Source organism: Varanus komodoensis, unplaced genomic scaffold (assembly GCF_004798865.1).
Source record: "Varanus komodoensis strain SLA01 unplaced genomic scaffold, ASM479886v1 scaffold68, whole genome shotgun sequence".
NCBI lineage: Eukaryota > Metazoa > Chordata > Lepidosauria > Squamata > Varanidae > Varanus > Varanus komodoensis.
The window spans coordinates 79,802-107,261 of record NW_025336321.1 but is presented as its reverse complement, the minus strand read 5'-3'; the positions used below and the strand labels follow the sequence as shown (position 1 = coordinate 107,261).

The 27,460-nt window shown below is 41.8% G+C and overlaps 1 long non-coding RNA gene across 2 annotated transcripts; it reads left to right on the top strand.

Moving 5' to 3' along the window:
• Positions 1 to 536: 536 nt before the first annotated feature.
• LOC123033865 lies at positions 537 to 26,708 on the top strand. Of its 2 annotated transcripts, XR_006416660.1 has the most exons (4): positions 537 to 1,654; positions 2,433 to 2,505; positions 25,657 to 25,824; positions 25,948 to 26,708. It is a non-coding gene; the product is annotated as an uncharacterized LOC123033865 (long non-coding RNA). The 2 variants fall into 2 exon arrangements; XR_006416659.1 differs by having other exon boundaries at positions 537 to 2,505.
• Positions 26,709 to 27,460: the final 752 nt, after the last annotated feature.

Genomic DNA, 27,460 nt, shown 5'->3' with positions numbered 1-27,460 from the left:
CTGGCACCTTCTCTACATTCTTTTCGGTGCCAGGTGAAGACCTTCCTCTTAAAAAAAAAACCATTTTATTATTATATTTATATAATATTAAAATATATTTAATATTAATGCCATTTGAACTGGCATTATTTTGCATTTCTGCCTGTATTTTATGGATAATCCATTTTTAATATGATGTAATCGGTTTTTATTGTCTTTTTAAATGTCATGCCTGGAGATGCTGTGGCACAATTGAGCGGCATACAAATGTTTTAAATAAATAATAAACCATGTTGCAAGATCCAAGGCCCTGGAAACAGTCCTGGGACTTTCCACGGGGAGAGGGGAACCGTCCCAGGAAAGCTTCTCCAGGAAAAAGAGCCGGAATCTCACCGCGAGAAGGAAAGCGCGCGGCACGCGCCAGCACCCTCCGCCCCGCCTTCCCGCCGTCGCGCGCTTGCGCATCGCCGCCGCCGCTTACCTCGTCGTTCCAATCGGCTGCAGCTCTTTGGAGCGACTGAGCCAGCTGCGCGAAGGTGTGCAGCTGCAGGCGTCCGGACGGCAGCGTCCTGGGAGAGGAATCCTCGCTTGCTGCTTCTTCCCCGGAGGAATCCCCGACGGGAAAAGCGCGCGAGCCGAGGAACAGCGGGAGAGCTGCGGCAGCCCAGAAACAGCCTGAGAAAAGAGGAAACAGGCAAGTTGAGTCGGAGAAAGTTCTGCCCTCTCGAGCTGCCCTTGGCTGCTCGGCCGACTTCGAGACGCTCCGCTGCGCCCGGAGAGGCCGTAAACTCACATTTCAAGAGAACAGCCATGCTCTCGCTTGAGACTTATTCTCTCCTCGAGAAGATGGGTAGCTTGTGGGGCTGAAGGGCCGAATGAGTTGTAGGGCATTTCGAACCCTATTTATTGTAAAAAACTTGCCAACTGGAATTTCCCACGTGATGCAATCTGTGACTTGTGGTTTTTTACTGATAATTCTTAATATTAATACCAATATTAATTTCAGTATTATTGCATGTATATCCCATCTTCTTTTTTCTTACAAGGAACCCAAGGCAGTTTACTCCATTTTATCCTCACAACTACCCTGTGAGCTAGGTTAGGCTGAGTGACCCAAAGTCACCAAGGGGAGCTTCATGGATCAGTAAGGACTGGAACCCAGATTTTCCAGGCCTGGGTTCAACACTGACCACCACACTCACTCTCCAGCACATGCACTCCATGTTGCCAAAGTTCTTACTCCAAAGAGGTTCATTACTATGGATAGCTCATACTGTGCTGCAAAGAAATGCTGGAATGGATGAGAAGTCCCACTGACATGGGAGTCACCAGTCTTCCTGTGTCTCCAACAGAATTGTATCATGGGAAGCAATCTGCATATGAGCAGGACATTTTTTATTATTCATTATGGCATGCTAATGATTGATACTTTTTATTGTCTTGTATAACTTTTGACAGAAAATGCTGGGAAAATCTGCCAAGTCCGGCTCAGCTGCAAATCCCACTGAGTTGGCCTTGAGCCATGAAGCTTCTTGAGAACCCTGCTCACATTACTCGTCCTGGGAATGCGTTACCTCTTCTCACTCACACTTCATATTTATTTAAAGTTTGAGTCAGGCTAAAGAAAATTGAAGACACATGACTCACTTCTTTTATTCCGGAACATGGCTATCTGGTGAGTAGCCGGCACTGTCTTCCTCAGTCTGTAGTTAATCTTATGGGTGTATCTTATGGCCTCTTGACGTTGTCTGGAGGACCATAACTGGCTGTCCAGCTGACGTTTCCATGTCTCACTGCTGTGCTTATGTGCAAGCGCTGCCTGTAAGTGCATTGGATTGCTTCCCTAATGGCATTTAAGGATATTTAATCGCATGATGGGACTTTTATGTCGGCTATTTTTAACAGATTTATAAAATTGTAAAAGTATTTTGTTTTTCTATTGTCATGGATGTTTTAATGCTATTTGTATTGTGGTTGTGCAGTGTGTTTTTTGAATAGCTGTGAACTGCCCAGAGAGCTTTGGCTACTGGTTGTGTAGAAATGAAGTAACTAAGCCGTATTAAGCCTTCCATTGATATGAAATAGATAGGTAAGAAAGTGAAATGCCATCAGAGATATGAAATGTCTTGTGAATTTCTTAATAAAGTTTAAGTGGGAAGAGGGGGAGATCTGTGGCTCTGCAGGGATTGTAGGGTTCCGACTCCCAGCAGCTTCAGCCATTATGGCCAATGATCAGTATGGGGAGGACAACAGGGCCCCTGCCACTGCTTTGATACCCCCTTTATTTCTGTGGACTGGAGTCCTGGGGCCCCTGAAGAGTGACCCAGGAACACTAGGCTCTTTGGTGTACCACTCACCAACACTGTAGATGTTTCTATGACTTTGGCAGGAAGTCTCTAGGAACTGATCTTTTTCCCTGCCTCTCTTCTGTCCCCCTGCAACCACTGTGAAAGAATCCATCTGGGAGAGGTCACCGAGAGAGCTTGGTCATCTGCATTGGGCTGTCAGTCTGCATGCATCCTGCAGGTATTATTTGTTGGCTTTAGGGTTGACAATATGGAGCGAATGAATAGAGGGAGGAAAGCATGATGCAGGGATGCAGTAGTAGACATTAGGAGTGTGTATGAAAACTTATTTAGGGGCAAAGCACCATAACCTGAAATCCCTTTGAGCAGTGGAAGTGCTTTCCTTCTCTGTAATGGTGCACCATTGTCGTTGCCTTTTCGTTTGCCTCCTGCTTTTTATTCTGGGGTATCTGTTGTAGACATCACACCTGCATGGCTTCTAAGCATTCATTCAAAAATATTGTGCTACTTTAAATTTGCTGCCATTTATTGATTTATTATTTATTTTCGATACCATCATTCATGGGAAATTTAATAACGGTTTATAATTATTTTTAAAATCAATTAATGCAACAATAAAACATTAAAAACTCCTCAGTGCTTTTATGATTATTCTGTATAAACTCCAGTCTTGTAATTTTAAAGTGTATTAGAATACAATTCCTCCCCAAGGGGTGCTGTTGTAGAATACAGTGTCTCCAAGCTTGAGCTTTATTTGGCTACTACTTGTCAGGATTTTCTAGAGTGTTGAGTCAGGCCTCCCCATGCCAATTCTGTCTTCTGATATTTCCCTGTAGGAAGTAAAATGAAAGCTAGCGATAGTGGTCTGCCTAAACATATGCTGATTTATTGTGATGAAGCTCAGTGTTTTTTTTTTTTTAAAGTTCCCCAGCGGATGAATGAGTTTAATGAGTGATATTTTACCAAATGATATAAAAGATACGAAAGTGCAATGATGAAAGAGAACAGCCTATGGTTACTTACTCAGGATTTCCTTAGTGGTAAGAATTTTTAGAAAGTTTAGTTTCGTTTGGAAGTAGAGTAACTCAGTGTTTTGTAATATCTGAATTTCATGCTGAGTGCTGCAAGAATCTTGTCATTGGCCTGATACGCTTCAATATTTTTATCAATGATTTATACAAATGAGTGGAGCTAGTCCTGATCAGACTTGTAAATGTCCTCCTCCGTGGCAGGTCTTCCCGGGCGGTGGGGCTGAGCAGTCCGTCTCTCCATGCGGCCAGCGGGTTAAAGCCTGCGGCTCCTCCTCCTCCGCACTGCTCCCCCTGAGCGGCACAGCTCTCACCTGCGCCGGGGGGGGGGTGGAGCAGCGCGTGCCAAGCGCCGGCCAGGTGATGCCACGTGGTACAGGCAGGCCGGCAGCGTCCTGGGCATTGGGCGCACACACATTCGCTCTATAAGATGCACAGACATTTCCCCTTACTTTTGAGGGGGAAAAAGTGTGTCTTATAGAGCGAAAAATACGGTAAATTTAACAGAGACAAATCCGTAGATCTTCAATGGAGAGGGAGAATTGAATGCACAGTTACAGGATGAGGGATACCTGGTTAAGTAATAGTACTTGTGAAAAAGATTTCAAATTTTCAGTCGATCGTAAGCTGAGGATGAATGATGCACCATCAGAAAAGGCGAATGCAATTTTAGGCTGCATTAAAAAAATGATAGTTTGAAAACTAGGAGAGGTAACAGTCCCAGTTTCTGTGGCACTTGTCACATTATTTATCTATTTATTATGTTGCCAAGTAGTCAAGGGGCTCTCTAGGCGGTGTACAATAATCAAGAGACCAAAATACAATTTTAAAATTACAAAATACTAAAATCAACAATATTACTAAAATCTATTGATTAAAATATAAATAACAATAATAATAATTTAAGAATGTTCATAATAAACAATGTCCGGGTGAGAGGATAACCATTAATAATCTGTTAAAACCCTTAATAAAATCATCTTTAATTGTTAAAATGGGTGCAGAGGATAAATGTTTTTGCCTGGCATTGAAATGAAAGCAGAGACAGTGCCAGGCAGGCTTCTCTGTGAAGTCCATAGGTGGGGGGCAGTCACTGAGAGGGCCCTCAACTGAAGTATTGTATCAATTTTATGACTTCAAGAATTATGTAGACAGAGTAGAATGGGCTCAGAAGAAGACACTGAAGATGGATACAGGGATGGAAAGAATGAGATTGGATACCCATGAGTGCTCCATCTGACAATCATATTTCTCTTACCTGAGCAGATGAATTTTTGACTCACCTGATCCAATGACAAAACAGGTTATTAACTACAAACAGCCCATACTTCAGAAGCCAGCAGCAAACCATGGTTTCTCTTCCTGGGTTTGTGGCTGAGTGGTTAACTCTGAGTTTTACTGGTCTAGAATGCTGCTTCTTCCACAGTAAGGAAGGCCAGTCAATGTATCTAGCACTTAAAATGTCTGAGCAGAAGATCTAGCATAAATTCGTATGGTGCAGAAATTTGAGTGCGGCCTAAAAGAGACTATCTGTGGCTTACACAGGAAAAAACTGGCATTATTGCCCATTATCTTGGCACTGCAGTGTTTCATGGTAAAATGGGGCTTCCATCAGTTTGTTAGAGCAAATAAGCCTATTTTCTTTTAAGTGATAATTTTGCTAACTAGGACAGAAGAACAAAAAACAAGGGTGGTTGGACTTCTAATTTTGAAAAACTTGTGGATTTCTCTATGCCATTGGCTTCCTTTCATCCTAGAGTGCCTGTTAAAATTAGATATGAGTTATATTCAGAGATGTCAATAAAGATGTTGAAAACATCCAATAGGATTTAACAAGTTGTTCCTTTACAAGGGTGGGATATCTTTTTCTATTTATCTTAAATATTGATTCACTTGTATCTAAGGAAGATATTTACAGAATGGGAGATTAATATTGTTCTAAGAAAAACATGTAGCATTCTCCTAAGATTGCCTGTGTACCAGAGACTGAAGAGTGGCCAATGTAACACCATTAAAATGATCGAAAGGAAATTCAGGAAATTGTAATCCAGTTAGCTTAACATTTGTTTTGTTTAAACTGGTGGAAAGTATTATTAAAGAGAAGCACACAGAAGGGCAAGTTTTTTATTTTGAAGAAAAATCAGCTTAACGTTTGCAAAAGTAGAGTTTGTTGGCAGTGGCAACAAGTGTGGAGAAAAGACATCAGATACAGTATATAAATGTGTGAGAGCATATAGATGACTATGTGAGAGCATCAGTGAGTGTCTGTGTCCATATATGCCTATATGTGACTGTGTATGCATTTGTGCGTGCATGCATGCATACATATGTGAATTCCCTGACACCCCACCATCCATCCAGTATGGCTTTTTGGGCAGAAAAGATTGAACAGTGGAAAAGGCTTTTGACATAGTCCCTCACCAATGTAGAATAAAGGAGAGATTCTCTTATAGACCAGTAATTGGTTAAACTCTAAGCAGGGAGTGGGAATAAATGGTCAGTTCTAACAATGGAGGGATATAAACAGTGGAGTTCCACAAGGATATGTATTGTCACTACTTCTCGTAAGCGATCTGGTGACAGAGTTGAGCAGTGAGGTGGCCAAGTTTTCTGAAAACACAATAGTGACTAAATCAGAAAGGGATACTGACAAACTCAGAAAATGTATCTTCAGTGAATGGGAATGGGAATTAAAATTGCAAGTGCAATTTAATGGAAGCAATTGTAAAGTGATGCACAGCAGCATAAAAAATCCAAACTGGTATGTGTTGAAGAAAGGTTTCTTGCAATAGTAGATGGCTTGAGGAAAACTTTGACCCTGTATGCAGCTATTATGCATAAGGCAAATCCTGTGTTGGTAACAGCACCTCAGGAAGGATACTTTATTGCTGGAAAAGATGGAGAAGAGAGAAGCCAAAATAATCAAGGGGTTGGAGGAACCCCCCATATGTCAGATAGGGGTTCTGGGTGGTGGTGGCGGCATAGGGTGGTTTAGAGAGCAGGTGAATAGGGGGCACAATGCAGGTATGTAAAACTAGGTAGGGTGTGGAGAAAGTGAATAGTGAGATTTTCTCCCTCTCATAATGCTAGAACCTGGTGTCATCCAATGAAGCTGATGATTCAGGATAGATAAAAGGAGTACTTCACACAATGTATAGTTAAATTGTGAAATTTACTACAAGATGATATAGTGATGGTCACCAATTTGGATGGCTTTAAAAGGGCAAAGATAAGGTTATTAGTTGATATTTAACATGAAGGCTATACATGTCTAGCTGGACTAGAGAGACCTTTGATCTGATTCAGCAGGGGTTTTCTCATGTTCTTATCAGCCTCAGTGTCCATCACCTGTAATGCAAGAGCTTTGAATGGCTGTCTTTCACTAGGTGTATGCACAATTCTGCTGCCCAGTTTTAAATTTTGTGTTATAAGAATCCCTGATCTTGTGGTGTCCCACCATTTTGTATCTGGCTTCAGCATCATCCTGGGCACAGTTTTTCTCTTCACTGTAATTGGTGGACCTCATTGCTCTATTAAAAAATGAACTGGCTACCCAAACTTGAAGTCTGCCCACCTTGGTCTGGAGAAATAGAAATCTACTCTCAAGATGTCATAATTTTCATCCTGAAGTTGCTTTTTCCCTTGGCATCCAAATATTTAACAGTTTTCACCTTACTCTTTTGCTAGAAAATAGTCCCACTCTAGCGACATGTGTATATGATTGCAGTCTAAAACAACTTAAAAGTTTGCTGAGGTAAAAGCAGAAAAGGCCCCACCTCTGGTACCCATCCCTGTAATTTAGTGCCGGGAGACCCAAAGCCAGGTTCTTGCAAGATGAATGACATTTTAGGGTAGGATCAAACAGAGAAAGGTGGTTCTTGAAGTATACATATGAAAGAAGAGTATCTAGAAATGCTGGCCTTCTGCAGCCTAGCCAGAGCTTTCGCTCTGAACTCCTGGAACCAATAGTGCCCACTTGAGGGACTTTTTCTTAGAACCCTGTCTGATTTGTATAAAATGGGGGGTGGGGGACCCGGGACCAGCAGCTAACCTGACTGCTGAGCTGAAATGTGTTTTGATCCATCTTCTCTATCCCATCTGGTTCCATATTCAGTGAATGCCATTGCATAATGTTTTTCCCCAAAAGATGCAATCATGAATTTATCATAGAACTAGGGGTGGGGGAGAATTCATCCTCAAAAACTAAGACAAATAAGCAAAGCATGGATGATTATTTGGAAGGAAAATTGCATTTTCAAATGTTTTTGTAAAACGAGAACAAGATGGGGAAAATACTGTGTGGGAACCATCCAAATTTGCAAAGAGTTTTTTTTGTATATGAGTGGATGATGTGGGCACTTGTTTCAGGTTTTGCAGTAGCTGAAACCAGATTTGGCAAGGAAACCAGCTGTCTCTTTGTTTAGTATTTTGTAACCAGAACCACTCCAGTTTCCTTCGTAATTGTATAAGAGATTGAATTGCTCTTCCTATTCTGTGAAATGGTTGTTCTTTAGAAGACTGACTAAGACTGCATCTGTATATCCTCTTTAACAAGACTTGCCAAGGATGTTTACTTCCAGTTTTCTTTGCAACAGGTGACTTGTAGCCAATTGAATACTAACTAATGTAGTGGCAAATATAATCAAATACAATCAGCTTCTCAATTCTTACGTTTTATGATATTTTAATGTATCGTTTTAATACACTTTAATTGTGTAAGTCACCTTGAGTACCATTTTTGGTAGAAAGACAGGACACAGACCAGACAGACACAGAGTTCTATTTCAGAAGTCTTACTCTGAGGTGGATAAAGTTTCCCTTTGTCCCTTGGTGGTCTGTGTTTTTCCCTTCCACAGTTAAATACCTGTAAATCTTCTGCTTAGCTCTTGGCCACAGAATTTTCTTGATGATCCTATGTGGGACTCAGAAAGAAGGAAGGAATTCTGGGACTTTGTAGTATTCACCTGTTCAACATAGCACAAAGGGCTCTTGTCACTGGGTCACCCTCTGGGGTATGGGTTCTTGGCAAGTTTCAGCCCTGCTCAGTACATCTCAGCACATTAATTTGCTGACCAGATGAGAAGTGAATTCATTAACCTTTCATACAGATATCCACTCTTGGTTTCACCTCTTCTGCAATCTTTCTTGTTTCTGAATCATGGGGGTATTTTGTTGTTGTTGTTGTTGTTTTGAAAACAAGTATGAGTCAGAAACTGTTTCTGAGTTCCCGCAAATCGCCGAGACATCTAGTTGTCAGTCCTTATTTTCCTTCTTTCTGGCTTGGCACAGATTGTTGTTATGGATTCGAAATGTGATGCTGGTTGTTCATGTTTGGTACTAAAGATAAACCACAGGTGTACTGGAGTGAGAGCTTACAGGGATGTGGTGCCAGCACTTTTTTGATGAGCGGTAGGGATGCTGACATTCCCTCCCCTGCCTTCTCAGGATTCCCAGTTCCCTCTGACCTCACAGTAGTTGTGGGGGAAATGTGTTTTCCCAGCATTGATGCATATTGTTCACTGTTGTGGTGCAAAGTATTTGGAGGTGCTTTGGTTTTCTTGATCCATTAATTTTACAAACGATCAGTTCCTGGAGGTGTTGAAGTTGGTGATATAAATCTGAAATTTCAGCCATCTAAGATTTTGGACTGTGCTTGGGGCACGTCTATAAGGACCATCTTGATGAGTGCTAGCACTTCAAAATATACCACCACACCACTGTAAGCAACTGCATTTAATGAGTTTCTTTCCTCTTTCCATTCTGTAACACTTTCAAGCAAAGAAAAGTGGGACAATTATTTAGTCATTTTTCAAAAGATGAAGACCTGGTATAGTATTTAATCAGTATAAATCTGAAACAAAAGGAAAGGATCCAGTGTACTCCAAATGTATTATTCTTTTCATTCCCCCAGAAGGACACATATATAGATAGTCCATAGTGGAGAGTGCTTAGCAACCTACTGTGTAGGAAAGTGCTCTGCACAAACAGAATTTGACAACCTTGATGCCTTGTGCAGTTTTCCATCCACACAATGCCAGCTGCACTTTCTTATTCTCTGATCCTCATAGCTGACATATAACATTAAAATATATTAGTGAAAAAGTACTGTTATCTCTGTCATGTACAGCATTGTTCTGGAATGCTATGGGACTGTGGGAATGACAGTCTTCATGGTTTGTCTGTTTGCATTATAATTTGTCACAGGCTGTTCTTCATCAAGTTATTCATGTATCACAAAGATAGGGAAGTTGTGTTAGAAATAGTGTCACAAAATCATAGAACAGGTTGTAATAGCTGAGAATTCAGTTACAGTTTTACCTGAGAATCTTTTTCTTTAGGTTTAATTCAAGCATGATGTGGGCAGACAAGGAAAACTTACCCATCTTGTGTTGCATGTGCTGGCATCTCTTTTGAACTGAGTTATCAGTGCTATGATGGCCTGTTAGTACAGGTGCTGCTGTGGCATGCTATGCTTGTGAGCATTGGAACCAAAGGTCCATTCTTTAAGATGAGAGGTTGTATATGCACTGTGCTACTTGTACAAATTCTTCTTGCCCTCCTCCATCAAGGGGCGGCATAGAAATGTAATAATAATAATAATAATAATTTAAGTTAGGTCAAGGTTATTAGAAAGTAAGCACTAGTAGAAGATGAGTGTTGGAACTGATGCAAGACTCCCCCTTAAACTCTCTGGCAATTAGATTAAGGAGAACCCAAGAAAAGCCTTTCTGGATTAGAACAAAGGTAAAGGTGGTTGTTGTTATGGTTTCTTTGTTCTTTAGTTTTTTGCTCTATGTAAGCTGTCCAGAGACTTTTAGTAGTGGGACGGCATAGAACAACTTAAAATAAAATAAAATAAAGTGGAGGTCAGGTGAGCCTGACGTGCTATGGTCCATAGGGTTGTAAAGAGCTGGGCATGACCTTGCAACTGAACAACAGCAGTCTAGTGTAAGCATTCTGGCCAACAGGGGTTCCTCAAGCAGGATACTATACAGCAGGACCCTCCTGCCTATGTTTCCCTGCAAGTGGTGCCCATACTCATATTGCCTCTGCTTCTGGGGGCAGCATACAGTCATCAGGACTTGTGGCCATTGATAGCCTTCTTCTCCAGGAGAATCCCCTTTGGAAACTGCTCTATGTGATGCCATCACTACATCTTGTGGAAGCAAATTCCATAGATACTTGGCACTATGAGAAGTATATGACTGATAAACATATTCTGGACAATCTGCAGTCTGAAAGAAAGAATTGGGTTCAAAATATGAAGCAGCACTCTAAATCATGACCTATCTGAGCATAAGATCTCGCCTGTTTTTTATTTTGATAAGTAACTGCTCCACAAGGCTGCTTTCTGGCTTGGGAAAGCAGTGTTTTGGGAGAAGATTTTTCATCCCCCCACCTTCTTCATTTACAGCTGCTACAATTATGGGAGGAACTATTAAACATGCAGTCACAGAACCCTTCAAAATAGCCCTGTCCATAATTAGGTCTGGCTTAGCTATCATAGATGTTCCCTGTTGGAATAAAGCATTTATCCCTAAGCATGGGGAATGATGGGAGTTGTAGTCCAACATATCTGGACAACACCACAGTGGAAAAAGCTAGAATAAAGGATTTCTGATAAGGCCAATGAAGCTCCAGTTTACTGAGTTTCTTAGTTGCAACTGCTGAGGCATTCTGACCATGAATGTTCTGTGGCTACACCTGCAGCCCCAGCTAAAGACCAATTTGCAAATCAGTGCTTTGTGCTTTTCACAATCATCTGAACTGCTTACAGAGCAATCCAGTGGTGCTGGTGGAAATGGTGAGCTCCTTCAATCTCCGCCTAGCTTTTTCTTTTCCGTTGCTGTTCTTCCATTTGGCCTCCCCCCACCAAAGTGACCACAATGGGAAGGGAAGAGGGAATTAATGTTAGCTCCAGGTGTAGCTTTGAGGACTATTGGAGAGACACAGTAAAACATGGGGGTTGGGGATCCTATGGATCCATGGCCTCATCCCACATGCTTTCAGACTACTCCCTATTTTGACTTGCACTGCTCGTGGAACGCCACTGGTGACATTTACATGGTCACACCAGGAGGATCTGTGGGAGCAGATATGCTCTGCTGATGTGAGGCCTCTATCTCCACTGGCCCTGCTGTTGTTTCCTATGTTTGCTCAGAGCATCTTCCCAGGGAGCCCAGTAGTACTCCCTTATGGTACTTGCACGCACTAATAAGCCTAGCATGGACTTCTCTGTATGGGCATGCAGGATGGTATCTGCACATCATAATCAAGACAGCCCACGCAAATCTATTCTGCTCATGTTCTGGTCATTTAGAGGCAACACATTTCAAGCTGATGAAGGTACATTAACTCTAGGAAAAGACTAGATAACAGGTACAAGGAGTGTTGAACCCTCTCTGTTATGTAACAGATCTCTTCTTGCTAAAAAATTACTACAGGCAGCTTGGCTTTTTCTGTGATTGTATGAGCAGTTTATTTGACATGATTGTCAAAACGATCTGTTGCGTAATGTCAAGGGAAGGGAAGGGAAGGGAAGGGAAGGGAAGGGAAGAAAGTCTCTGAAAAGTGTTTAAGAAATGTTGTTGCCAGATGGGAAATTCATGAATGAGACCTTCTAATTTCCTTTTAAACTCTACCCTGCTCTTCCTTTTGCCCTTTGCTTAGTACCTGCAGACCATGGAGCAAATGAAAGGTCATGCATAATGCATTCTTGTGCTAAACTCATACTTAGCTAAAGTCAGTCTTGCAAAAGATTTTTATGGCACTTTTAGGTCATTAGTCTTCTATTCCTTATGTGCCACCTTTGCTTAACCAGGCATATGTTTCCAAAATGTGAAATCAGTGTACACACACTCAGTTAACTTTTAATAATGCCATAGAGCAATGACAAGCGGTTGTGGGGAGTGGGGGGGAGTATCAAGAACTGTAACAGCTGTTAAAGTGACAGATATTTTCCCAGAACATTTGTTAAATTGTACATACCCAGGGATTCTACAGGTGTATTTGATCTGAGAACTCATAGCCTACTTGTTTTATCTATCTATAAAATCTTGCCTTTTGGCCCTAAAAAGGCAGCTTATAGTCAACATTAAAACTGATACATTTACTAAAATATAATTTGATATCTTAGAACACAGGTATCAGCACACTAAAATCAGATTTTCATATGTATTTCGATTCAGGGTATGGGGATGGCCTCCACTTTCGAAGGATTTAAAAAGTGATTAGACAAATTCATGGAGAATAAGGCCACAGTATTGGACGCAGGAGGGTGTATGTGCATTCACGTCTGCTTGTGGGCTTCCCATGAGCATCTGATGGTTGGCCACTGAGGGAAACAGGATGTTCAGTCCGGTAAGACTTTGGGCTAATCCAGCAGGGGCTGTTCCGATGATGCTACATTGTGTATAACAAGTTGTATAATGGTGCTTTAGAGGAAAGCTGATGAAGATGCATTTTTTCCTCATTACTAGGCTGGGGTGGAAGATAATCTCATTTTCATTATCTTTTGTGCTGCCCTTTATCTCTTTTATGCAGATTTTATTCATGTTTTGATTATTTTTCCTTTTAATATTTTATTTTATTGTTAGCCACTTTGCATGGAAATAGAAAATAATATTTATAGTGGAATATTTTAAAATCAAACACAGAAACACTCAAGAAAACATGTTAATTAAGAAGGGATTGATGAGCATTTTCAGTCATCCTGGAGAAATAATGTTTCTAGTATGTGCATTTTCCAACTTCTTGTGTGTCCCATGTCTTTTACTCCAGGACCTTACAGCCTTTGCTTCTTGATGCCTTCGTCCACTTCCTTCCTTCTTCTTCTGGCTTCTCAGCCTCCAAACCTTGCAAATTGTTTCAAGTAAATCAAACAAGGAGCTGAATCCCAAAATATTCATGCTTTATTTATTCCTCTTGAATCTATGAGAACCCTTCTATAATCTGTACTATGATTCAGAATGAATAAATGATGACTTCACAGATGCATGAAAAATTCTACACTGATTCTATTTATTATATTTTAATCCACCTAATAACAATGGTTCTCTGGGCAGATTATATAAAATTAGAAGAATAAAGCACAAAAATATTAAACATTTCAAGAAAAACTCTGTATGTATATACATATACACAAACAAAGGACACTTTTCTGTGCTTATTTAGACAGAAACAGTCCTACAATTCCCCCAAACTATTACTTTTTGTTCAGTGAATGCTGGAAGTTGGGGGACTTTTTTCGAACAATGTATAGTATTGTGCCCTCAGCTGTTTTAGGTACTGCACACTGTTCAGTGTCTATCATTGCAAGAATAAGATCACTGGATTTCTCAAGCAGTTTTCTTGTTTGTGTGCTTTGTTTTGTTTTTTGTTTTGCAGCACAACTTATCTATGTCTACTAAGTGACATTGAGTTCTATGGAATTTATTCCCAAGTAAATGGGCATAGGATTGTCCAGTAGTGTTTTCAGTCGAGGGAAAGGTACTGCTAGGAAGAGAAATAAACCTGACAGCGAATGTTCAAGGACGGAAACTGTGCTCTCTGCTCAATATGCTCAGCAGTATGAAATCTATCTTGGCAGGTGACAAACATCTTTTCCCATCTCTCCATGCCATTTTTGTCTCAGATGGCCCTTCATTATGAAAAGCACAATCATTACCATCTATGTGACATTTCACATTCTCAGAGCAAAGCAGAAATATATCATGCCCTGGAGGTGGTGCTTGATAATTAATATTACAGTCCTCATTTCACTAGACATCCTTTTCAGAATTTGAGATAGGTATTAGAAGTAACATTGTGACACAAGTGACATTACTTAGATGTGATCTCTTGCAGAACACAACAAATTGAATCTGTCTGAACCTATTTCTCAGCCTCTTGTCTAGTCTTACTAACTGTCACATACCTCTGTTTTGTTTATGACTTGTGTCCAGTCCTCATTAACTAATTTCTGACTTTCCAACCTTTACCTTTTGTTTGTTGCAGTTTCATATAGTGCAAGAGAATAAATTACTTTAAAACTCATTGATATGCCTAAGTAACTGTTTTAGTTATTTTCTGAACTTTTGACTGCACAACACTTTTCAAAAGGTTAATATTTTGTTCTAAACTCAGAGCAAAGAGTTAGAAGATTTTTTTATATATGGTCTTGCTAGGGGTTGGACCACTGAAAACAATCTTCATGGTGTGAGCATTTTGTATAAAGGGCACTACCACCACACCATTCATATTTATGACACATTCCAGAGGTTCAAAGAAGCATTTGTTAGTGCTGGAGGTATGCTTGGATATTCCATCCATATATATGTTCATATTTCCAGTCTTTCTACCAATACCCTACTCATCTCAAAAATTCTCTAAGTCTCTAACCATATAGGCAAGTATGTATGGGAAGAGATGGGAAGAAGAGATGATACATGGATACAGTGCTCTTCTTTCATCCTCTAATGGGTCTACTTTGCACTTCAACTCTCAGCATTCCTGTCCATTGTCTGCTGTGGCAAAAATCTGGGGAGGTTTAAAATGTGTAGCTCTATCTTTTGCCCATCCCTGTTCTAAATTATCAGTATAACAATCAAAGCCAGAATTTCTGCAAAAAAGTTATTTGGTTAGAGCAGTGATAGGGATGACTATTAGCTTTTGATTAGGCATGTTAAATATACAATGCCTTTTCATCAGAGCTAAGGTGTAGGGTTCGTGGAAACCAGGTGTTGGGAGCTAGTAGTCAGTGGTGGTCAAGTGAGGATGTCAGCAACAGAAAACAAATCTGGAGTCTGAACAAGCCCAAGCACCAGAACTTTGCTGCCCAAAGTCCTGGCCTCAATAGGAAGTCTTTATAACCTTTCTTTAAGGAAAGACAGTAGCCAGCCTTGCTGGGCACTGCAGAACCTGTAGTCCTATTACCATGGATATGAAACCTCAGGAGTGGGTGCCAAATTTCCCCCCCAGAATCCCATTCCAGTCTTCTTGGGTTCCCCAGATGGCCAGGGCCTCTCACCCTGACCACACTCATTTCCCAAGGTTTTGTTGCATTTCTCCTGTGATCCCATTCATTCCAAAAGGTTGGAATTGCCCTCCTAAGGTACAGGCAATAGGAGCTATATGCAGCCTTTTCGTGTGCTTTGGGACCCACCATCCTTGCCTTCATTCTCACCCACTATTGGAATGTAGCCACAAGCGCTTCTCCAAAATTGAACTTGGACCTTTGTTTGGGAGGTTCATCATCCTTGTTCTGTACTGTTTCAGGAGATGTTGCAGCCCTGCTGGCTTATCACATGGGGCTGCAGTCAACAGAGAGTCATGGGTCCCAAAATCTAGTCCCAGCAGTCCTCCTGACATCCTGGCACCAAGTGCTGGTGGACCTGGAATGGGTTTCCACAGGAGGTGGATAAAGCCCCATCAGTGAGGGTGTTCAAGGATAGGCTGGACATGCACATGATAGGGATGTCACGAGCGGAGCTGACTGGAGCCAGGGGTCAGACTAGATGTCCAGGGAGACCCCTTCTAACTGGCTCTGTTTCTATGTTTCTACTCTGAAGTACTCATACCTTATGGCCTCTTGATGATGTTGAGAGGCTGAGATTGTGCCTTCAATAAATGAAGAATAGATAACCCATGTGACTATTATATTACACAACATTTTGATTATTTAAGGCAATGTGTTGTTTAAATATTTTTACAGGTATTTAGTGTGATAAACTCACATATTCTTCTTACTGTATTTTTTTTTTTGCCTTCATAGAGTCAGAACTGAAAGTACAGTTTCCAAAAAGCAAATAGACAGGTTTCTTAATAAAGACAGGATACAGATACTTACTTTGAAGTAATACTAAATATTGTGCCATACTTTCTGTTGGCACAGGGGAGAATTTTGAATGGAATATGACCGTTCAGATTGTGAAATTCTGAAATATCCTGAATATGAGCTCAGTCAATTAACAGTGGTTTCACTGGTTTCCCCTAACTGCAGTCTTCCTTACTCCTTTAATGCCAAAACCACTGAGATGTATGTAAAATAGGAAGCAGACTGTTAATCACAGACTTTGGATGTAATCTACTCTCATTCATAAGAGGGAGTTTACATTTCACTGTCCTAATTGTGAATTCTTAAGTTTCTCTTCCTCTTTTTTCACTTTCTCTTTTAAGCTTAATGCTGCTTAGGTCATTTATGTCATAACCCCTGCTGGATGAAATTAATTGTTTAACAATTTAAAAGGGACCAAACTCCTTAAATGTGGCCTAAAATAATTTTAGATTAAAATTAATTTGCAAAAGAAAAGGGGAGCATAGCAGTTAGTTAACTTGCAAAAAATGGAAAACCCACGGGAAGATACAAGTCACTCTGGAGTTAATTTTCAAGGGATCTTGGAGTGCATTCATTCAATTCACCTTAGTACTACAGGGCCTCAAAGCCTCTGTTTTGCTTTCCAGTCCATATAATTGGTAAGGATTGTTTGGGGAATGTCCCAGGCAATGCCTTCTGTAATTATGTGACATGCACAGGACATCGAATCGTTGCAAATTCACTGGATTTCCCCCTTTCTCTACCTGGTAATCAGAGGTAGTGAATACAAAATGCTGACATAGGAAATCAAATGTTTACTTGAGCCCCTTTTTCCTGTGCTACTTTGCACGCTGTGCGTACCTACAGCGACTGCTCTGCATACCTACAGTTGCTGAGGGTACAGTCCTAAGGAGATGAGTAGAAGGTCCTGAACTTGGAGGTTCATGCTCATCAAATGCAGAATGGGAGGTGCAGAAGAGGGGATCTTCACTTCCCTGCCTGCCCCTCTGCGTTTTCTAGAGAGCTGTTTTTGCCCATTTATTAATGGGGAGAGGAGGGAGTCAGAGTGTCTTCTGGATACTTCACATCCCGGCCTCTGCAGTCACTTCCTCTCATCCAAGGCCACTTTCCCAGTCCTGGAGAGTAGCTAGCATTTTTCTCTCCATGCTAGGTGTGTGTGGGGGCAGAGTTCTGAGGCTGAAGCACTATCCCTGACTTCAAAGCTGAGAATCTGAAGTATCTGCACCCCCGCCCCCCAACAGATGCTTTCTGGGGGCCATAGGATCACTCACAGTCTATTGATAAGCATCAGAGGAAATGTCTCATTGGTTTCAGTGGGGTTTACTTTTGAGTAGACAAGTATAGGATTGCAGTGTAAGTAGCTATACAGTTCTCTCATGGGTCTCACTGTTTAACTGTAGGTCAGATGATTTCGAGATTGCATTTTATACTACTAACAGCTGAAGCTCCCTAGGCAGTTTACAAGATTAAATATGCCACATGGCCCCAATCTAGAGGCAAATTATTCCCATCACATTCTTCCTACCACATTGCTGCATTGGTAGCACAGCAATCTTCTAAAAGGTATCTGAAAGGCAGAAACTCATCAGGCACATTCTTCTCAGCCTGGAGATGAAGAAATGGAAAAGCTTTACCTGTTGGATTTCTACTTTGCCTTGCTATTAAAAACAGAATCAGGTGAGGAGTGTCAGTTGACAAAGACAATTAACAGAGAGACAATTAGAACTTGTACAGAAAATTATTAAAACACAAAAATGAAATCTGAGCACCTCATGAAAAGTGTTTTGTTTCCTGCTTATCTTCCACATAGTGTCTAGGTGGCCTTATGGCATAGAGGAATATAATAAATAAACAAGTGGAAAAAGTGTTTTCACTTTCTGAAATAATCCTGCATTTTCCCTTCTCTAAAAATACTTCACCAAAAGTATTAAAACAGAAGCAAATCTGGAGGGTCCCAGCATCATCTGAAGAACCCATAAACAACTGTGAGTAGGGAATGACAAGTTCATAACGAATGCCTTGTGATGAAAAGCTTGCAGAGAGCAATCCTATAGATGCTAGCCAGTGTCTGGGTTCATACAACATGGAGGGATTGTCATGTGATGTGAATGTGGGATGGGATTAAAAGACCCCTGACAACCCATGGTTCTGCTTGGGGCTGTTGGCCTCTGATGGGTTGTCATCTCGTCCAACCTGGGTCAAGCCCAACAGTGCAAGTGTCACTTGGCAAAAGTGGCAAGATCCACTTGCTGCTTTGCTGAGTGGCTCTAGGTAAGCACCACTGACAGCTACCTCCAAAGTGCCCAAGCAGCACTTGGTAGCATTGTCAAAGGGCTTGGATCGCTGCTGCCGCCGTTTGCCAGTGAACCCTGCACTTGGCTGCTATTCCAATCCCTTTTCCTGTTCGGCATGGAGCAGCTGCTGTGGATGCAGGCAAAGCAGGCCTGGTCCCAAGGAGCCCTGCTGTGCAGGGATTGGTAGCAGTGCAGGGAAGCTACTGCTTGCCCAGGCTGGGTGGTCTTGCTGGCTGCATCCCCACATGCCATTTTAGACTGGTGGAAGCAGTGGGAAAGAGAAGGCAGATCCAGCCAGCCATGTGCATGCTCAGCTGGGGCTTCTTTTCCCACTGCCCCATCAACCCATTCAGGGCTGGTGTTACTGGCAGGGAAAAGTCTTCTCTTGTTGTCAGCCACTGCCACCCGTCCTTTCCACTGGACATGGGGGTGGGCAGAACCTATTCTTCAACCTATTCATGACATTTCAATACTCCTACATGTTCACCAGGGTAGGCAAGGAACAACAACATGCCTGTTCATCTGTCAGGCACATTATGGGCCCTTGAGCAAGCAACCCGCAGCGCATGGCTTATGCCACATGTCATGTGAAGTCACTCAGCATCTGGACACCATGGGAAGCTGTGGATTACCTCTTCCACTCCTGTAGCCAAAGGTATGAGCACAGAGAAAAGATCTGGCATGAGACCACCACATAAGAGAAATCAGAGAGGGAGAAAAGCAACCTGCTGTTGGGAAAAGACAGGGTTTTCCAGTCTCTTTCATTCCTACTGAATAGTAAGTCAACTAGGCAAACTCAGGCCTGGCTAGCTGTTGTTTGCTTTTTAAATGGAGGAGTGGAAGCAAAATCATGTCCCTCTTCCTCTTGGCCTGCCTGGTTCTTGTTGCCAGGGCATAAGAATAGGCGGATCCCACTGTCCATTGGGGCAAAGCTCACTATCCAGTGGGGGCACAGCCTATACCAATGGTGGCGAACCTATGGCACGTGTGCCAGAGTGGGCACGCAGAGGCCTCTCTGTCAGCGCGTGAACCAAGTTACCCCAGCATCGCCCCAGCAGCTGAGCATCGGATAACAGCGTACATAGGGGCCATGTTCATGGTCGGAAAGGAGTAGTGGTGGCAGGGAATGACGTTACAAGCCACGACTCGTTGGTCACGATTCGTCCAAGGTTTTGCTGACCAGTCAGTGCACTGCCAAGGATATACATATATTTGCTTGGACTGGCTGTGAATTGTTTTTTTCTAAACTAAAACCTCAGTTTTCAGGTTTTATTGCAGTGTTGGCACTTTGCGATAAATAAGTGGGTTTTGGGTTGCAGTTTGGGCACTTGGTCTTTAAAAGGTTTGCTATCACTGGCCCATAGGATTGTGCCTTTAGAGAAATGAGTTCAAATGGACCAAGAGAAAAACCTGGTGTTTAGGATAACTGTTGGAAAGGGAGTCATATTTGTTGGGTCAATTTATTCTATAGAAACTGTGTTTATATTCTATATCAAATAACTGTGCCTTCCTGACCAAAGGCTGAACCCCTATCCTGCACCCCTTGCAGCAGATGTGAAAAGAACCACCAGCTTTTTTTCTGAGACCAGAAACGTGCCTTACAGAGTGAAAAGAGGTGTATGGGGGTGAGGATGTAGGTAGGCAGGCAGGGGATGCCTCCGTAGATCTGTACTCCAGGCTCCTTCCAGGTGTTCCTTGTGGATGATCCAAACCACCGTCTAGATAAAATGCATGGGGCAAACTGTGGTAGAGATTGTCATTGCTGTGCCTCACTCTAGCCATTGGATGCACATTATCTTTGGAGTTCAGAGACTCACGTGCACTGAGGGCAGAAGCCATTGGATAGTGCCCTAAATATGTTCATTGGGTCTAACCTTTCCATTGTGTCATCCAAAACACGCTCTTGCCAGTAGGGCAGTGGGGATGCCTTAAAGACACTTCTGCAGATCACAGTAGACCATATTACCCTGGAATCTAATCAGACCAGTTCAGGTATTTGAACCAAAGACTCGATTTCCTTAGGGAACATAAATACCTTGATGCTGGGACTCTGAAGAATCAGATGGCCACCCAAAGGATGTGGCTTTGACTTGCCTAGTGACTTCTAGGGGTCAAGGTCTCGTGTGGTACCCCAAGTAGTATTTGAAAGCAACTAGTAGAACATGGCTTGGTGAGATTCAGAATTTTAGGCAGGCTTTCATTTCTTCAGGGGTTAAGCAAAGATGGGGCCTCCAGTTCTAAGGGCCAATTTCGGCCCTGCTGAGGTTCCTCAGAATGGCCATGCCTTCCTTATTCTGCCCGTCCCATTTTTCCCAAGCACAGTTTTTTGGATGATTTCCAATTTCCAAGGTTTTGTGCCATTTTGATCTACCCCATTCCATAACACTGAAAGGTCTCTGCTAAAGCTTAATTACCAGTGGTAAGAATTTCAGAGTAAACTATGCTGGTTTGTGTGTGTGTATGTGTTGGTACCACCCCTACCCTCCTTGGTTGCTTCTCTAAATTTGAAACAATCATTTGGGTTGAAAGGAGTTTGCCATCTTAGGTTTTAGAACTTCAATCAAACCTTCTCAAACCTTCTCAGTCATATGGTACATTCTGCATACTAGAAACTGTGTAGTTCAGGGTCTATCAGTTCTTCTAAAAAACAGCATGTGCTGTTAAATCTGACTTGGCAAGCTTCTCTGGTCTTTTCACATAACAGAAGATCCATAGGAACACATCATCTCTGCATTTCCAAAGTGACATGGAACCCTTCTTCACAGTAACATACAAGTAGCAGAGACATTCTGCTGTTAAATAAATAGCTCCTGCTCCTGCTGTGGTTGTGGATGTTTTCCTGGTTTCAGTGGTTTATTATTGTTTATGTTACTTAAATGTTTTGTTGATGGTTTTTTCTGGGTAAACCGTCCAGAGAGCCATGTGGCTATTGTGACAATATACAAAAGTGTTAAATAAATTAAATAAATGTGTTGAGTTGATGTTGGCGGGCAGTTGTGTGCTTGCCACTCCTCCCCTCCACTTCCTGCATCTGCTGGTTCTGTGTCTGACCTCCACATGTGCAGCATTCTGTCTTATCGCTCTGTCTTCAAAACAGCAGTTTTAGACACATTTCCCCGGGAGCAAATACCATTGAACCCAGTGGGGTTTTCTTCTTAGTAGAAATACATAGGATTGCACTGTAACTCATTCTGGTACATTTCTGGAAATAGACTCTTCAGCAGGAAATCCATTGAACCAGAACTTCTACTATGCTCAGCTGCTTTTCTCTTCAGATTTCTGGCACAGACTTTGCATGTTTTTGCATAAAGAAAACATGTGAGTATCATGCAAAAATGGTAGGAAACTGGTACTTGATAAGTAACTATAGCTCAGAAATATGAATTAACTGTACTTTCCTCATCACTTGCTTTTTTATTCTGCATTTCCTCTGAGTATTCCAGTGACACAATTATTTATGCATTGTTGTTCTTGTATGATTGTGGCAACCTGGGGCCCACAGGCAAACCTATCCAAGGGCTTATGGTTTGGCCACTGATACTGGCTGCCACCACCGAGGGTAAAACAACCCCAATCTCCACAGTTTCCAAGTGCTCTTGGCCCTTTGGGGATGTTTGGCCAAGAATATAAACAGGGTCCATTGTGCTGGGCATCTTCGCTGCCTACCTATGTCCTCAGATGAGCACAGCTAGACTGCAGATTGTATTCAGCATGTTCATTGTAGTCTGGGTGTTGATAGAGTTTGGTGTGATCCAAAAAAATGGTTGCATCTGTTGTGAACCTGTCCTCATGCATCCCCTAAGCAAGCAGTCTGGGGTTTGGCAAACAGGATTCAGGAATAGGTTCAGAATGGAGGAAATGTTGGTCAGATTCTGTTCCAGTAAGCACTTTAAGGAGGTGTATCAGCTTCAGTGCACAATGCAAAAAGCAAGTCATAATAGCACAGCAGTGGCAAAGAACAATGGAAAAGGGCTATCATCTAGCTAGCATAACCCTCCGCTAAGCTGCCTATCAATGAAGACCCTATGTCTGAGCCAAAGTTCCCTTGGTGCCTGTGTCAGCTCTTTCCCCCTATGGCTGGGGAAAAGAGCACCTGGGCAGCTGTATCAAAGAAACCTTGGGCAATCTCTTTGTGTGCCTACCTCAAGCTCCCTGAAGATTTGCTCCTAGCACCTGTGCTGGAAGAGAAGGACCCCCACCTTCTTTTTCCAGTGGCATGTATTTGGGTGCATCTCCCCGTCTTGCCTGGGGGGAGAATTTTCAGAATCTCTTGGGGTTTTTTGTTTGCTATCTGGTAATGGCTCATCCCAGCTCTGAGATGGATGCTGGAAAAGTCTTATTGTTAAGGAACCTGGGAACTTGGGAAACAATTGTGTCACTAAGAGGTAGTATTGGGCCTAAAGATGCCCTCAGCCAAGCTATTTGCATTGCAGTGCTAGTGTCAGACCTTTTGCTTAACAGAGACTTGCAGCTGTTTGCAACAGAACAATTCTCTTCTGGGTAAGACAGAGTCAGTGTGGTCTGAATCAGTACGGTTGAACTGTCCAGTATTTGCACTTAGTATAACTCATTTTTTTACTAGTGAGTTATTTCTTTGCCATTGTAACTATTACATTCAAAAGTTCAGCATGTTCTTTTATTTTTATGATGTTTCATCACTTTCCAGTTCAAACTAAGTTTACAATTTCAAGAGAGACAAAAATAATTTAGTAATACAAATGTTATTCAGTCAACGTAGCAACACTGATTAAGAGAGTGAATATTGATTCAGAGGAGGAGCTGGTAGGGAGGAGGGGAGAAAATACTCCATACTTGCAAAAATAAGTATGTTTGAACTTAATTGGAATGAGATATTTCCACTCTTTTGCACATCCTCTTATCTTTTCAGAGCTATGTTTGGATTCTAGTTATTATAAAAATTCAAGGAAACAGAGACAAATTGAAGACAGAGGGACAAAATAATCAGAAGTAAAGTCCCTAAAGGAATACTACAGCTTTGTAGGAGTAAAATGATGATGATGATGATGATCATGATCATGATGATAATGACAGTGAGACAACTAGAAAAATACACTGTTGCAATTCAAATTTATGGCTAGGTCCAATAGTGTAGTGGTAAATTTTGACGTTCAGTTGACACATCATTTAATAATTAACTGGCAATCCTTTTTCTTCTTTACTGTCCAGCCTGATTTATTGCTTTCTGTTAACCCCAGTTGGGAGATAAGTGAAAACTTTCCCTTTGAGTTAGTCTGAATCACCACATCAGTGGAAAGTAAGTGTAAATCTGCTAGGAATTAGACTCCAGTATCAGAGGAGCTGAATCAGAAGAGGTACCTGGGGGACAGTCTGATCCAATTTTACTGAATGAGCTTCAGTGGTTACAGCTTGAGAATAATGACAAGGCACTTGGACCAGTGTATGTAACCACTTTCCTTGCCCTTCTGGCTTATAGAAGACAGTGGGGAGTGAACAGACAACTGGGCCAAGGAAGTGAGGGAATATTCCCATGCTATCTGAAAGAGGTGGCAGTGGGTCTACTCCTGAATAGGAATGTACGAGGAACGGGAATCTGTTGGATTCCCTGGGCTTGGCTGCCCAGACTCCAGTCCACCTAGGTGCAGTCCTACACCTGAGTGACAAGTGTTCACAGCTTTTGCAGGAGGGTCATCAAGAATCAAGCCCCACATGTTGTTGAGCAGTGCCCTTCTTCTACATCCAGCACTGTTGCCATTGGCTGCACTGGGCAGGAAAGAAAGTTGGTCACCGGGAATGGCACCTGTTGTGCCCACTCACAGTGCTGCTCTTCTGGGGTCCTCTTGGAGCCATCTTTGTCACTTTAGGTTCAGGTGGCCTTAGTGGCATGGAGTACCTTCTACTAGCTTCAGATGGTGGTGGTGTAGTGATTAAGAGCATGGGACTTTGACTCAGACGAGCTGGGTTCGAGTCCCCGCTTGGCCATGGAGCCAACTGGGTGACTTTGGGCCAGTCACAGGCTCTCAGCCCAACCTACCACACAGGGTTGTTGTTGTGGGGATAAGATGGAGGAGGAGTTGTAAGCTGCCTTGAGTCCTTTGTAGGAAAAAGGCAGGATATAGATTGAAAGATTGATTGAAATGGTGACCCAGCTATGCCCCTGTCTGGATCTATGCTTGAATATTCTCTAAATCAGATTACTGCAATGCAATTTACACAGGATTGCCCATGAAGACTGTTCAGAAGCTGTGCAAAACGTGTCAACCATACTAAAAAGTGAGACCAGAAGCACAATCTGAGCACAATCCTGGCCTGCTTTCACTGGCTGGCTATATGCTTCCAAATCTGATTGAAGAGGCTCATTTTAACCTATAAAGCCTTATATGCCTTGCGAATGCAATACTTGATGGAATGCATTTCTCAGATACAATCTACTTGGACACTGCAAACACATCTAAGGCCTTTCTCTGAGTACTATCTGCAAGGGAACTTGGAGAACAGCAACAAAGGGGAGAACCTTCTCAGTGGTGGCACCCTGCCTGTGGAATTATTTTCCTTAAGGCCTGCCAGGTGCTGGCTTTGTTATTCTTTTGACACTAGGTTAAGACAGCCCTTGTTCTGAAGCATTTAAAGATATTTAGCTAATGGGTTGGTGGAGGTATTTAGGTCTGGTGTTTTTAGAAGGTCTATTCTATATTAAATACTATTTTTTAGCTGATAATTATTTTCAAATTTCAATTTTTATTATACAAAAATGGTTGCTTTTATTGTATCATGGGCTTGTTTAGGAACAGTTATTAGAAACTGTTGTAAATCACCCAGACAGCTTCAGCTGTTGGGTGATATAGATAGTAAATAAAATATTTGATCTTTCATCTTTCTTTTTTTTTCTTTCTTCCCTTGTCCCCTCTCCTGAACATGATCTTTTAAATAGCAAAGTAGAATGTTTACCTAAAATGTGTTTTCTTACTTAGGTCACCACAATTCAGGTCTGTGGGGAGGGGGAAACACAGCAGGAGGATGCAGAAAACAGTGAAAGGTATTAATTTGAGAACAGCGTCCTCTGGACAAAGGATGGCTATAGCAGAGCAAAGAGCTAGTTTGGAAGCAGTCTTGGTCTGATCCAGCAGTGCTCTTATTAATTTATTTAAATGAAACCATTCAACAAATAGTACTAAACAAAAATAGCAATTCATAATCATTCTGTAGTACTTATTACAGTGGGTTATAGTAGGATGGCCATGTGCCCCTTTTCACAGAGAATGGTCCTGTTTTGAAGACACTTTATCTATGAAAAGTTGCCCAGTCAAAGACCAGTTTAAAGATAGAGGACCATCAGAAGGGAGAGGTGAGCCTTGAAGATGACCTTCAACAGCAGCTGGACAGCAGACATCAAAGGTCACTTGGTCATAATCTTCCACACAATGGTGAGATGAAATCTGTATTTAAATTTTAATAATGTTGTTTTATGATTATGTTGCTTCTATACATATAAACTAGCCTGCACATATTTAATGAAAATCTATGTCCTTTGTTTTGGTGATTCATAGATGACCATCCTATATCCAGTTGGTGTCCTTCCATTGACAGAATATTCTTTGGCCCAGTAGAGTCTTCTATCACTGAACTGGAGCTGAAATTATTTTATCCTGCCAGTGTCCCAGTTTGGCCTCCTGGAGGACTGAGGGGTCTTGGAACAGAACTGGCGGTGTTGGATGAGGCTCCAGTGAAGAAATGGAATCATCAAAAATTACCTCCTTCCTCCTCTGAATGGAAGTCTTCACAGGATCGGAGAGCCTTCAACCACCAGGGGAACACCAGCTGGATTTAGCACTGGATTTACACAGCAATCCTTGACTTGCTTTATGCCAACTGAGACACTATAGCATTTGCTGGAAGCCCCAGTTTGCTGTTGGAATGCAAGATGCATCACTGCCATGAGATTCACCATCAGAACATTTGAGATGTGCCAGTGGAATGGTTAATCAGGAGAGCCAGTTGTTATCAGGATGAAGAGAAACTTGTGGAATACATGCTACCATGAATGAATCCAGTTTGAGGTTCCAAAGAGAGCTTTTGCGTTCATGATCTAATGAGTACAACTATGCAAAAATATGCCAGAATTTCTTTTCCAAGGAATTTGTTTTCCAGGACTTTTGGAAGACCTTTTTTGGGTGGTTGTTCTGAGTAATAATGTGTTATTTGATCTGACAAATCACTCCTCTGTAAATTGCTGAAGTTATGCCAAAGAAGTCCCACAGGTCAATATACTTTCTGAAATGAATATAAAAATGCTGATTTATGCATGTTTCTTAAACTTGTGAAGATTTCTTTTATAATAGAGCTGAAGGAGATTTAATTGAATCTTAGACAATGGCCTTCTTCATAAGCATTTCTATTCCATTTTACTCTCCATTGGCATCTCATATCTTATCCTTCTATCCACGCAAGATTGGACTTGGAATTACAGCACAATCTTATAGCCAATAGACAATCTAGACAGCCATAGTATTTTTTGGACACTCAGCTATGAAGTTAAAGAAGCACTTTGATTGCATAGTGGGGTCTCCAAGCACCCCTCTCCCAGCTGATACAGAAGAACCATGCCAAATGCTTCTCTGAGGTTGCTATTCAAAAGCATGAGTTATGCCATTAACACATTTAGGGTATGATTCAATGTGGGTTTGACAAGTGACTGTTCCAGGGCATGTCTTGCTTCTCAAGCTGAAAGTCTGAGCAGTTGGGTGTGTACACTGTGAAACTGTTGGAAAACCTTCGATTATGCCTGTAACATCCTCAACCAGAGACAGCTGAGGAACTTAAAGCCTTAGATGGTCCCACTTAGCTAAAATTTTGGGCTCCTTTCTTTCAGATAGTATCTTAGAGGGCTTAGATGTTGTGGCATTTCTGGGGTGTTGACCCTTGCTTAGGGTTAGTACTAGAGGGTCCAGAAGGAAAATAGCAAATGAGATCTGATGGCAGTTTTGAAATCTGATGACACTTTCAACACACTTTAAAGGGGAAAGTAAGGGGGAGACCACTGTAGAATTGCCATTCTTCAAC